At 46.6% G+C, this 11,570-nt stretch overlaps 1 protein-coding gene, 1 long non-coding RNA gene and 1 pseudogene across 9 annotated transcripts in view; 2 read left to right on the top strand and 1 right to left on the bottom strand.

The window, feature by feature from the left end:
- MEGF11 (multiple EGF like domains 11) overlaps positions 1-11,570 on the bottom strand; it is a 664,806-nt gene that overhangs the window by 116,433 nt on the left and 536,803 nt on the right. The gene's annotated exons all lie outside the window — the stretch shown is intronic.
- LOC134931833 (uncharacterized) overlaps positions 1-11,570 on the top strand; it is a 215,047-nt gene that overhangs the window by 87,919 nt on the left and 115,558 nt on the right. The gene's annotated exons all lie outside the window — the stretch shown is intronic.
- LOC134939148 (5S ribosomal RNA) lies at positions 8,864-8,982 on the top strand (annotated as a pseudogene).

Here is an 11,570-nt window from a genome sequence, read left to right as displayed (position 1 = left end):
CCGATTTTGCCCAGGCAGGGCTCCAGGAACCGGGTTACAAAAAGCAAAAAGCCCTGGAGCTCAAACGAAAGGTTTAGTGACAAGATAGCCGTGGAGCTCCGATAACAGCATGGCAGGACCAGGATGGGGCCTATAAAGGGTCCACGGCGGGCATCCGTTGGAGCCCGACGTACGGGCCGGGCACGTCTCCTTCTCCCCCGGAGGCAGCGCCCCCCGGCGGGCCAAATCGGGTACTGCAATTTGTGGAAGTTTCGCAGATGAGTGCGGACCGGGGCGCCCGCGGCCCAGCTGCACTTCCAGGGGCTCGGGGAGGAGACGGTTGAAGCCTGGGTGAAGCGCGCCCTCGGCCGTCCGTGTCGCTACCCGCCGGAGAACACCTCCGCCGGATCAGTAGGTACCAACGAGGCGAGCGAGAGAGCCGGGACTCTGTCAGGGGCCGAAAAGCCCGTTTCCCTGGAGCTCCTGCGAAAGGACCCGTGGCAGAGTAGGCACGGAGCTCGGAGAGCAGCAGGGCCGGAGCTCGGAGAGCAGCAGGGCCAGGGCTCCCTCCCTTCCATAGGCTGCCCAGGCAGGGCTCCAGGAGCCCGGTACCAGCTCTCCCCGTCCGACAGCCTCCTCTCTGGAAGCGGAGAGCGGACGCAGTCGGGCTCCCGGACCGGGGCCCTGGGAGAGGGTTTGGGAGAGCCCTGCCGGGAGCCACCGGGACGGGCCCGTGCGGACGGGTGCGCGGCGCCCCCCGGCGGTCGAAGGCGGAACCGCGGAGGTCTCTCTATCTCTCTCTCTCTCTCTTTCTCTCCGGGACTCCCGGCCTCCCGTTCCCCCGACTCCCCCTTCCGAGGCCGAGACGGGGCAGCGCCGGGCGTCCGGCGGAGCCCGGCGCCAGGCCCGGCCCGTCCCCCTCTTCCCCCGGCGGCAGCGCCCCCCGGCGGGCCGAATCGGGTACTGCAATTCGCGGAAGTTCAGCCGATGAGTGCGGACGGGCACCCCTCGGGCCGGGAGGCGGCTCCAGGAGCCCGGGGAAGCGTCGGAGGACGCTCCGCGAGAGCGTCGCGCGCGCCGCCCGTCCCGCTACGCCCGAGGGAACCGGCCAGAGAGCATCACAGGTGGCGAACAGAGTCAAGCCGGAAAAGAGAAAACGGAGGGCTGCGGTTGACGCGAGAGAAGGGCCCCACGTCTCCCATTTCCGCAACCCGATCGATGTGGCACCCCGCGCCCCGGCGGGGAGGGACGATCGCTCGGCCGGAACCCAGGGGTCTCGGCCGGCTCCAGGCGAACCCGACCCTCCCTCTGCCCACGGCGCGCCCGGAACCCCTCCGCCCGGAGAGGGCGTCCGGTCCCCAGGCGTCCGCCCGAGCGCTCCGGTCTCCGGAGCCGGGCGGGCCCCGCACCCGTACCCCGTGCGGCGCGGTCTGCTCCGTCCGCCGGCACCCGCAGGCGTCCGACGCCGCCAGGGGTGCCGGGGAAGCGTCCCCCTCGCCCAGCGAAGGGCGCTCGCCCCCGGACCCCGGCGGAGCACACGATTTCCCAGGAACCGAACGAGCGTCGCATCGAGATCCGAGGACGCGGCCAGCCCCGACGGCCGCTCCTCGCAAGCCCCAGGAGAGGGCCCTGCGCGCCGCCCCTGCTCCGGCGAGGCGGCCGCACGGAAGGGTTCGCCCGCCGGGCCTCCCCCGCCGCGGACGGGAGGGCCGGACGGGGCGGAGGTCAGAGCGAGAGAGAGAGAGAGAGAGCGCGGGAGAGGAGCCGAGTCTGGCGGCAGGGCGAGAGAGAAGCGCAGACTCGGAGCGAGACCGTCCAGGATGACGCAGGGAGAGCGGGAGGCGCTTTTCGGAGGGAGCCGGCGGAAGCTGCGGTCGCCCGTGCGCCAGGCGGCGGCATCCCGGAAGGGCGACGGAGCCCCGCGAGATGGAACCTCTTTACACCCTTTCACCCCCCCGGGACAAGATGAAACCTGTCAGGCGTAGATCGGGATGAGGTGGGGCTGGGGGCAGTTGCTGCCGTCCCAGCGAAAAAAACCACCCCCCAGGACGGCTTGCACCGGTTTCCTAGCGAACAGGTTGTTGGGTGAGGCGAAAACAGGCGAAATCGAGCGTGGTGACCTTCAGGAGCTAATGTTGGCCTGTCAGCCAGAAGCAGAGCCATGAAACTCTTTAGGAAGTTGGTTCCTACTTCTGCCCCCTCAGTCCCACGAAGCAGGGAGACTGTTGCCAGCAGTTCTCCCTGAAAATAAAAAACCTAACATAAGTCTTTTCAGAGAAGTGCACCCAAACAAGAGTCTTCTTTAACCTATCTTGTTCCATTTTTCCTTCTGACTCTGGGTGCAGCACCAGACTTCAATTAGAGATCTTTCTCTGTATAAAAGAATACTGGTTTTGAAACTGCATTTGCTGATTATGCCAAATGAATTTCATGTTTGAATAGTCTAGGTATATTGAATATGGGTTTTTTTGTTTTTTTTTTCTTGTATGTTTTTCTCTTTGTAGAGATATAGTTGGCTGCCTTATTGGCATGTAATGTCTGTTTTTCTAAGCTAATTTATGGCCTTAGTTTAAAGGGGGATGGTCTTGGGTGGAGTTTGCAATCATTGCATTCACATGGATATTGTTCCTATTTGAAGTCTAGTATACGGCTGGATAGTCATCGGCTGGTCGTGCTTCCATAGAAGTGCTGACATAAAAGTGTTATTATAAAAATAGCGTTATACCTGCGTTAAACCGAAGGAAAACCAGAAGGAAAACATCAACACACCAACACTACCACAAAAGGACTGCCTTAATGCTCAAAAGTATGTAATTCATCTTATGCATATCATCCGTTTTTACAAAACCTAGGAAAAGGCATCCCCAATCTGCTCACTACAGTTCTCTCTTATGCAAACTTATGTATGTTTCTTTATGTAATGATTTCTTGAAAATGTGATTGCATGTGTGGGGAAGTTGCTCAGTGAAACAGTTTAGTATTGCATACTAACTGGTGATTACCTCTTTTGAACATTAACCCATTGTGGTCAGGTGTACTAGGGCCCTCATTCCGAGTTGTTCGCTCGGTATTTTTCATCGCATCGCAGTGAGAATTCTCTTAGTGCGCATGCGTAATGTTCGCACTGCGCATGCGTCAAGTAACTTTACTAAGAAGAAAGTAATTTTACTCACGGCTTTTTCGTCGCTCCGGAGAACGCATTGTGATTGACAGGAAATGGGTGTTACTGGGCGGATGTACGGCGTTTTAGGGGCGTGTGGCAGGAAACGCTACCGTTTCCGGAAAAAACGCAGGCGTGTCTGGAGAAACGGTGGGAGTGCTTGGGCGAACGCTGGGTGTGTTTATGACGTCAGCCGGGACCGAAAAGCACTGAATTGATCGCACAGGCAGAGTAAGTCTGGAGTTACTCAGAAACTGCTAACTCGGTTTTGATCGCAATATTGCGAATACATCGGTCGCACATTTAAGATGTTTAGATTCACTCCCAGTAGGCGGCGGCTTAGCGTGTGTAACTCTGCTATAATCGCCTTGCGAGCGAACAACTCGGAATGAGGGCCTATGTCTTTATATTTAGTAAGGTATAGTCGTGGTGTAAAGGACAGACTATGATTACTGATTAGTAAAAGAAAACAAATACTGAGCAACATCCCCAAACAGGTAATTTCAACTTTAAACTTGTCATTCATTTTGTACGCTCTGGACATGGCTACTACTAACAAATGCACAGAAACATTTTTTAAAGCTATGTCTGCAAATGCTAGGAGCTTAGGAGACAAAATTCCAGAGCTAATTGCGATAATGACAAGGGATAACCTGGATTTTGTGGCTATAACAGAGTCTTGGTGCAATGAGAATCATGACTGGGACTTAACTATACCAGGATACAATTTATTTAGGAAAGATAGAATAGGAAGAATAGGAGGAGGGGTAGCAATGTATGTGAAAAAAAGCATAAATGCCACTTTAATACAAAATATTGAAGCCAAAACTGAGGCCCTTTGGGTCACCATAGAAACTGGGAAGAAGGACATTATTCGCATTGGGGTGATCTATAGACCACCAGGCCAGGGGCAGGATTTGGACAGGAACCTATTGTTGGACATCTCTAAAATGGCTTTTAAGGGAGAAGTCATAATCATGGGAGACTTTAATTTACCTGATGTAAATTGGGAGGGGTCTTTTGCAAGTTCAGCTACAAGTGGCAAATTTCTACATTCCTTACAGGGAGCATCTCTCAAGCAATTGGTGAGGGAGCCCACTCGCAAAGACTCAATATTAGATCTAATTCTTACAAATGGTGATAGAATATCTGATATATATGTGGGTGAGCACCTGGGATCCAGTGATGATCAAGCAGTATGGTTTAGTATAAAGACAGGATCCAACTCCTCTCACACAAAAACAAAGGTGTTGGATTTTAGAAATGCAGACTTTGCAAAAATGGGGAGATGTTTAAGTGATTCATTGGCAGACTGGAGGAACTTGGAAGGGGTGCAGGAGAGGTGGAAAAAAATTAAAAGTGCATTACTAAGTGTAACAGACCTTTGTATCAAAATGGTTAGGAAAAGCACCAGGAAAAGGAAGCCAGTGTGGTTCACAAAAGTAGTATCAACTAGTGTGAAAGCAAAAAAGATGGCTTTTAGGAAATACAAACAGACTCAAAATAATAACGACAAGGAGGAGTATCTGGACAGACGGAAGGATGCTAAGAAAGTGATCAGACGTGCAAAGGCAGAAGCTGAGGAGAAACTGGCCCAGTCAGTAGATAAAGGGGGCAAAACTTTTTTTAAGTATATAAGTGAAAGGAGAAAATCAAATGGAGGAATAATAAGACTTAAGACAGAGAGTGGGCATTTGGTGGAGGGAGACAAGGCAATAGCAGATCACCAAAATAATTATTTTTGCTCAGTATTTACTACAGAAGAAGGGATGGGGCCACAGTTAAATTGCAAGGACATTCATAAAAATAAGGTAGATGAAAATACATTTACAGAGGAGAAGGTCCTAACAGAACTTTCAAAACTAAAAGTGGATAAATCAATGGGACCAGATGGAATACACCCAAGGATACTCAAAGAGCTAAAAGATGTCCTGGTTACACCTTTAACAGAATTATTTAACCAGTCACTAAATACAGGTGATATTCCAGAGGACTGGAAAAGAGCAAATGTAGTTCCACTGCACAAAAGTGGAAGCAAGGAAGAAGCAAGTAACTACAGACCAGTAAGCCTTACATCAGTAGTAGGGAAAGTAATGGAAAAACTATTAAAAGAAAGAGTAGTGGAATATCTTAAATCGAACAACTTACAGGATCCAAAACAGCATGGATTTACTGGTGGGAGATCATGCCAAACAAATCTTATTGACTTTTTTGACTCTGTGATGAAAATAATAGATCAAGGGGGAGCTGTAGATGTAGCATATCTAGACTTTAGTAAGGCATTTGACACTGTCCCACATCACAGACTGCTAAATAAACTTGAAAGCCTGGGGGTGGATTATAAATTAGTGAAATGGATAAGAACCTGGTTGCAGGATAGGAAACAGACAGTTGTAGTTAATGGAGTGCAATCTATGGAGGGAAATGTTACCAGTGGAGTACCCCAGGGATCTGTACTAGGTCCAGTTCTCTTTAATATCTTTGTTGGTGACATTGCAGATGGTATTGAAGGGAAGATATGCCTTTTTGCAGATGATACAAAGATATGCAACAGGGTAGACACACCGGGAGGGGTCAAACAAATGATTGATGACCTAGGTAGGCTTGAGAAATGGTCAAGAACGTGGCAACTACAGTTTAATGCTAAAAAATGCAAAATCATGCACTTGGGTCTCAAAAACCCAAAGGCTAAGTATAGTATCAAGGGTACTATAATGGAAACTACTGAGGAGGAAAGAGATTTAGGAGTCACTATTTCAAGTGACTTGAAGGCAGGAAAGCAATGCAACAAAGCAATGAGAAAGGCAAGTCAGATGCTTGGTTGCATTGGGAGAGGAATCAGTAGCAGGAAAAAAGAAGTGATAATGCCACTGTATAGGTCATTGGTAAGGCCCCATCTGGAATACTGTGTCCAGTTCTGGAGACCCTATCTCCAGAAGGATATAAATACATTAGAGAGTGTACAAAGAAGGGCAACTAAAATGGTGCATGGCCTACATCACAAAACTTACCCGGAAAGGCTAAAAGATCTTAACATGTATAGTTTGGAGGAGAGAAGGGAAAGGGGAGACATGATAGAAACTTTCAAATATATAAAGGGTCTTAACAAAGTTCAGGAGGGAAACATTCTTCAAAGGAAAAGAAGTATTAGAACTCGAGGGCATACATTGAGACTGGAGGGGGGGAGGTTCAGGGGAAATTTAAGGAAAAATTACTTCACAGAAAGGGTAGTGGATAAGTGGAATAGCCTCCCATCAGAGGTGGTAGAGGCTAAGACTGTAGGGCAATTTAAACATGCTTGGGACAGGCATATGAATATCCTTACAAAGAATCAAGGTTAAAAAAGGGTTGAGATTGCCTAAAGGATAAAATAAAAAAGGGGCAGACTAGATGGGCCAAGTGGTTCTTATCTGCCGTCAAATTCTATGTTTCTATGAAATACACACTGCATTGTGTAAGACTGGTGCAGAATCACCAACCTTTCCTGATCTTTTCAGAGAAACTCAGTAGAGCTCCTCTGGAGTGCATCCAGTCTGCCTGGGCACATTTCTAAAACTGAGGTCTGGAGAAGGGGCATAGAGGGAGGAGCCAGTTCACACCCTTGAAAAGTCTTAAAGTGCCCATGGCTCCTGCGGAACCGTCTATACCCCATGGTACTGAAGTGGACCCCAGCATCCTCTAGGACGTATGAGAAAAGTGGTTACTTTTTCTTTACTGGAGAAATAGAACAAGTTAGGAATGGAGTAGTCGAGCATAGGTTCAGTACAGTGAGACCTAGATGCATTGCACATGTATATATACATGTCAGGTGTGCATCCCTTGCAAGTGTGAAGCTGGTGGACACATTGATGATGACAAGCAAGAGCACTAGCTAGAAGTATTATTGATAGTACTTAATTTTATTACTGCAGCTGCTACACTGCATGACGTTACAGCTTCACATTATTTAAAAGATATTCCACTCCGACTGGAGCAGAAAATAAGAAGATTTCCATTTTATTTCTGATGGGAAAACACCTGGGATAGTATAACCCAAAGTGGATTTTAATATGGTTTTTTTTCCATTTTTAAATCGCTAAAAAAAAAAATCAAACTAAATTGATGTTGAGTTTCAGGGGCCAAACCACAAATTTACTAACATTTACAAATCAATCTTAAAAAATAATCTGTTAGTAAATGTGTGGTAAGCACATGAAACTCAACATCGACTTGTTCACGTGAACAAGCCTGCTACGAAACGTACGTTGGGTATGTGATTAGGGTCACGGAGAGCGCTCTCACGTGACCAGGCTCAGACCAGCGGCAGAGGAGAGGAGACCGGACGAGACGCTTAGCCTGCATACCGCACGGACTCAAGCAGTTTAGCGGCACCTGACGGGACGGGGAGGCGCACAGTAAAATAAGTATCCCTCCCCCCTTCCGTCCATTTTGTCCTCACCTCCAATGTTAAAGCCAACGCCGAATTGGGCTATTTATAATGCTGGTTGTGAGCAGCAAGTATATAGGCACCATTCACTATAGGTGTTTTATATGATCTGCTGCATCTTTACCCGTGGTAAATCAACCGCAACTCTGGTATAAAATTATCCAGGCTCTTTGTTATGTTTAAATTGTATTAATTGAGAACATACATATAGTACACCGCAGGGCACCTCAAGTTGCAGCATTGTATGTTGTGTGTTTTTCTCTTAAATATGCCTGGCCTCTTTGTATCAGCTTATACAGAGTTTATGGCAACAATTGTATCTAATACACTGGCTGCCAGTAATTTGACTGTTTATTATTGCAGCAAGGACTCTCTGTCCCTATAATTCCCCCCTTTTCTCTTCATATATACTTAGAAAGTGGTAATAATTGTATCTGGGACCATGGATGTTATAGGCCTCTTTGTATCAACATATGCAGAGTTCATGGCAATAATTGTATCTAATGCACTGGCTGCCAGTATTTGACTGCTTACTATTGCAGCAAGTATTCGGTGTCCCTAAAAATTCCCCCTTTTTTTCTTGATATATACTTCAAAGGTGGTTATAATTGTATCTGGGACATTGGATGTTATAGGCCTCTTTGTATCAACCTATGCAGAGTTCATGGCAATAATTGTATCTAATGCACTGGTTGCCAGTATTTGACTGTTTACTATTGCAGCAAGTATTCTGTGTCCCTAAAATTCCCCAGTTTTTTTCTTGATATATACTTTAAAGGTGGTGATAATTGTATCTGGGACATTGGATGTTATAAAAACACACTCAATTATTCTTTTTCCTGTTATTGTTGCTAGCTTTTTCATGTTTTTTCCTTTGATACAAACTAACATCACATTTGACATCTAATACAGATAATATCTTTATTAATGTCGATGTATCAAAAAGTATTATTCAATTAATGGCTTTATGACAGATATATCCAGTCTGCAATAACAGATATCCTTTTTTCAGATTTTGTGTTTGTTTGTTATATATGCCTTAAATCATAATAGGCTATTTTTCCTCGTTCGGCCTCACGCTATGCACAGGTAAAACAGAGGCTTGTTGTCACTAACCCCTGTTGACCATATGATTTAACCTCCGCATACCCATGTGTTTGGGCTGCCAATCGGTGCAATGATGGTCAACTAAATATCCTCAACGGGTTAGACACATGTATTCTATAAAACTGGCACAATAACAAACATCTCTCATTCTGTTACATAACAGCTGCACTTGCTGCTCTTTTCCATACGTAACCTACTACCATACCACACTGGATATGCCCAACCCCGTCTGATCTTGGAGGCAATACAGTGTTGGGCCTGGTCAGTACTTTAGTGGGAGACCATTTAGGAATACCAGGTGTTGTAGGTTACTGATGGTACCTAATTGGGGCTTGTGCTGACTCCACGGGAAGATGGACTTATGCTTGCCAGACACTGAATTACCACAGTAGTAATCCATCAATATGTTCGCAGACTCATTTTTTAAGTGTGGCTCATAAAGTTAGAGCCGTTCATTTATTATTTATGCAATTTTTTTGCAATTTTAAATTGTGTACCTCATTTCTTATATAGACATACTATTAAAAGTTACGTTTTAAATACTTCATTGTTACATCATCACTCTTATATACATCAATAATTTCAAGTTACTCTCCGGGAGTGAGTGCTCCCAACCAAGGTCACTTTTTTCTAGCTTTCTCTCTCTATTTCAAATACCCTTTGATGCATAAAGTAAGACCCTGTCTCTGTCACAAACTGCTTTCTGTCCTTTAATAAACAGATCCATTTGTTCATTGAAAAGTAATGGGCAAATCCATCTTTTTAGCTTTGAGATTTTTACACGGTGCCAGTTGCAGTCTTGTACTTATGGAAGCATGACTATAGGTAACCCCAATCTATCAATCAATCTGGGCATGTTTGCAAAAACCCATATTTATGTGCTCAAAGCCATGGGCTTGAGGTTCTGTAGTTAAAAATTTGACTATTGCATCATACTGCACCTTCACAGATATCTGTACACAACATCTATGGTGAAAGCTGCTATACAGAGTGACAGCACTGCCAACTACTAAAATATATGGATGAGATTATATATTTAGAAGCCAGCCAGACGATTAGAAGCCAGATGTGTAGTGTAACCATGCAGATCAACTTCAGACATAAAAGAAAGAACATTTGGAAGTCACAAGGCATAGGAAAGGACAGGTATAGCAATTATTTAATCCAGGTTTCAAATTCAAGGAACCCCACACGTAGCTTGCAAGTTTGGCAGGGCATCACAGCACCTGACCTGGTTACATACTGATTGCAGGAAAGTATAGTTTCTCCATCTGTGCAGAACATGAAAAGCAGCAGCTAATGAGAGATGAGACCATGAAAGGTACGTGGCCTTTATCTATCATGTATTGTAGTATGTTATTTACATATACATGCTGAGTGTCCACCATTAGTATAGATACAACTCCCTTTCTGCAGCTATAATGCTAGAAACAAGTTTTAGGCTGAAAAGCTTTATGGAACAAATTTTGCCCCACGACTCTATATTTACATACAAATGATCACACTCACGCAGCAACATCACATGATCACCATAGAGGACATAAAACAATAGACTGAGTCCTTTAACTGGGTCCCAAACACAGACCAAAGTAAAAACTTAGTCACCAACAAGGCATCGGCTCTTCCACCATGATAGACTCATGAAAGACAGGACCAACCATCTCCACACTCCCTCATCCGATTCCCCATCATACCACACAGATTACAAAGGGGCAATGTACAAATGGGTCTATTTAAGCTTTGGATAAATATAAAGTGGACATAGATAAAGTACCAGCCAATCAGTGTCTTACTGCCATATCACAGGCTGGGTTTGAAAAATGACAGTTAGGAGCTGATTGGCTGGTACTTTATCTCCGTCCACTTCATATCCATCCAAGGCTTAGTGTCACACGCCATAGGCGGCATCACCGCGCTTACCCCTGCGTACCTGTTGGTCTGTGTTGCGGCCTCCGCCTTCGGTGGTCCACGGGCTCCGGCGCCTGGCTGGCGCGGCCCCCGGCAGTTCCCCGGGGCAGGGGCGCCGCCATGACACCCGCCATCATGTGGGCGGGGAGCAGGTGACGTCATCAGACTGTTCCGCCAATCCAGCGGAGGCGGGAGATTCAAAGGCAGACGCCGGGCAGCGCCTCGGCGCCTGAGTATCGTCTTTTCCCCTGAAGTGGATGCCAATTCTTCTGTCCTCGGCGGATCTCTCTGCAGCATACCCCAGTGTCTCCGGCATTTCCAGGTGTCAGTTGTTGCACAGCTTCCAGCGTTCCCAGCCGCTGCTGGGTTCCACTGCGCTCTAGTCACCAGTGCTTCTTGGAGTCAGCGTGGGCTGCAGGTTAAACGTCGCTCTCAAGTTATACAAGTCCTCAGTGTCTTTAACCCTCGCTCTCAAGTTATACAAGTCCTCAGTGTCTTTAACCCTCGCTCTCCAGTTATACAAATCCTCAGTGTCTTTAGCCACCGCTCTCAAGTTCTTCAAATCATCAGTGTCTTTAACCACCGCTCTCAAGTTCTTCAAATCATCAGTGTCTTTAACCACCGCTCTCAAGTTCTTCAAATCATCAGTGTCTTTAACCACCGCTCTCAAGTTCTTCAAATCATCAGTATCTTTAACCACCGCTCTCAAGTTCTTCAAATCATCAGTGTCTTTAACCACCGCTCTCAAGTTCTTCAAATCATCAGTGTCTTTAACCACCGCTCTCAAGTTCTTCAAATTATCAGTCTTAACCACCGCTCTCAAGTTCTTCAAATCATCAGTGTCTTTTAACCACCGCTCTCAAGTTCTTCAGTCACCAGTGTCTTTTGCCATCACTCACAAGTACTTCCTGGACATTTCTCCATACGCTCCTTCTCTGTTATGTGACATTGTGTTGCTCTCTTCCTGCAATAAAGTCCTTTAATATTTTC

This window comes from Pseudophryne corroboree, chromosome 6, assembly GCF_028390025.1.
Source record: "Pseudophryne corroboree isolate aPseCor3 chromosome 6, aPseCor3.hap2, whole genome shotgun sequence".
NCBI classification, from domain to species: domain Eukaryota; kingdom Metazoa; phylum Chordata; class Amphibia; order Anura; family Myobatrachidae; genus Pseudophryne; species Pseudophryne corroboree.
The sequence above is the reverse complement of the archived record's forward strand: the minus strand, read 5'-3'. Positions and strand labels throughout refer to the sequence as shown.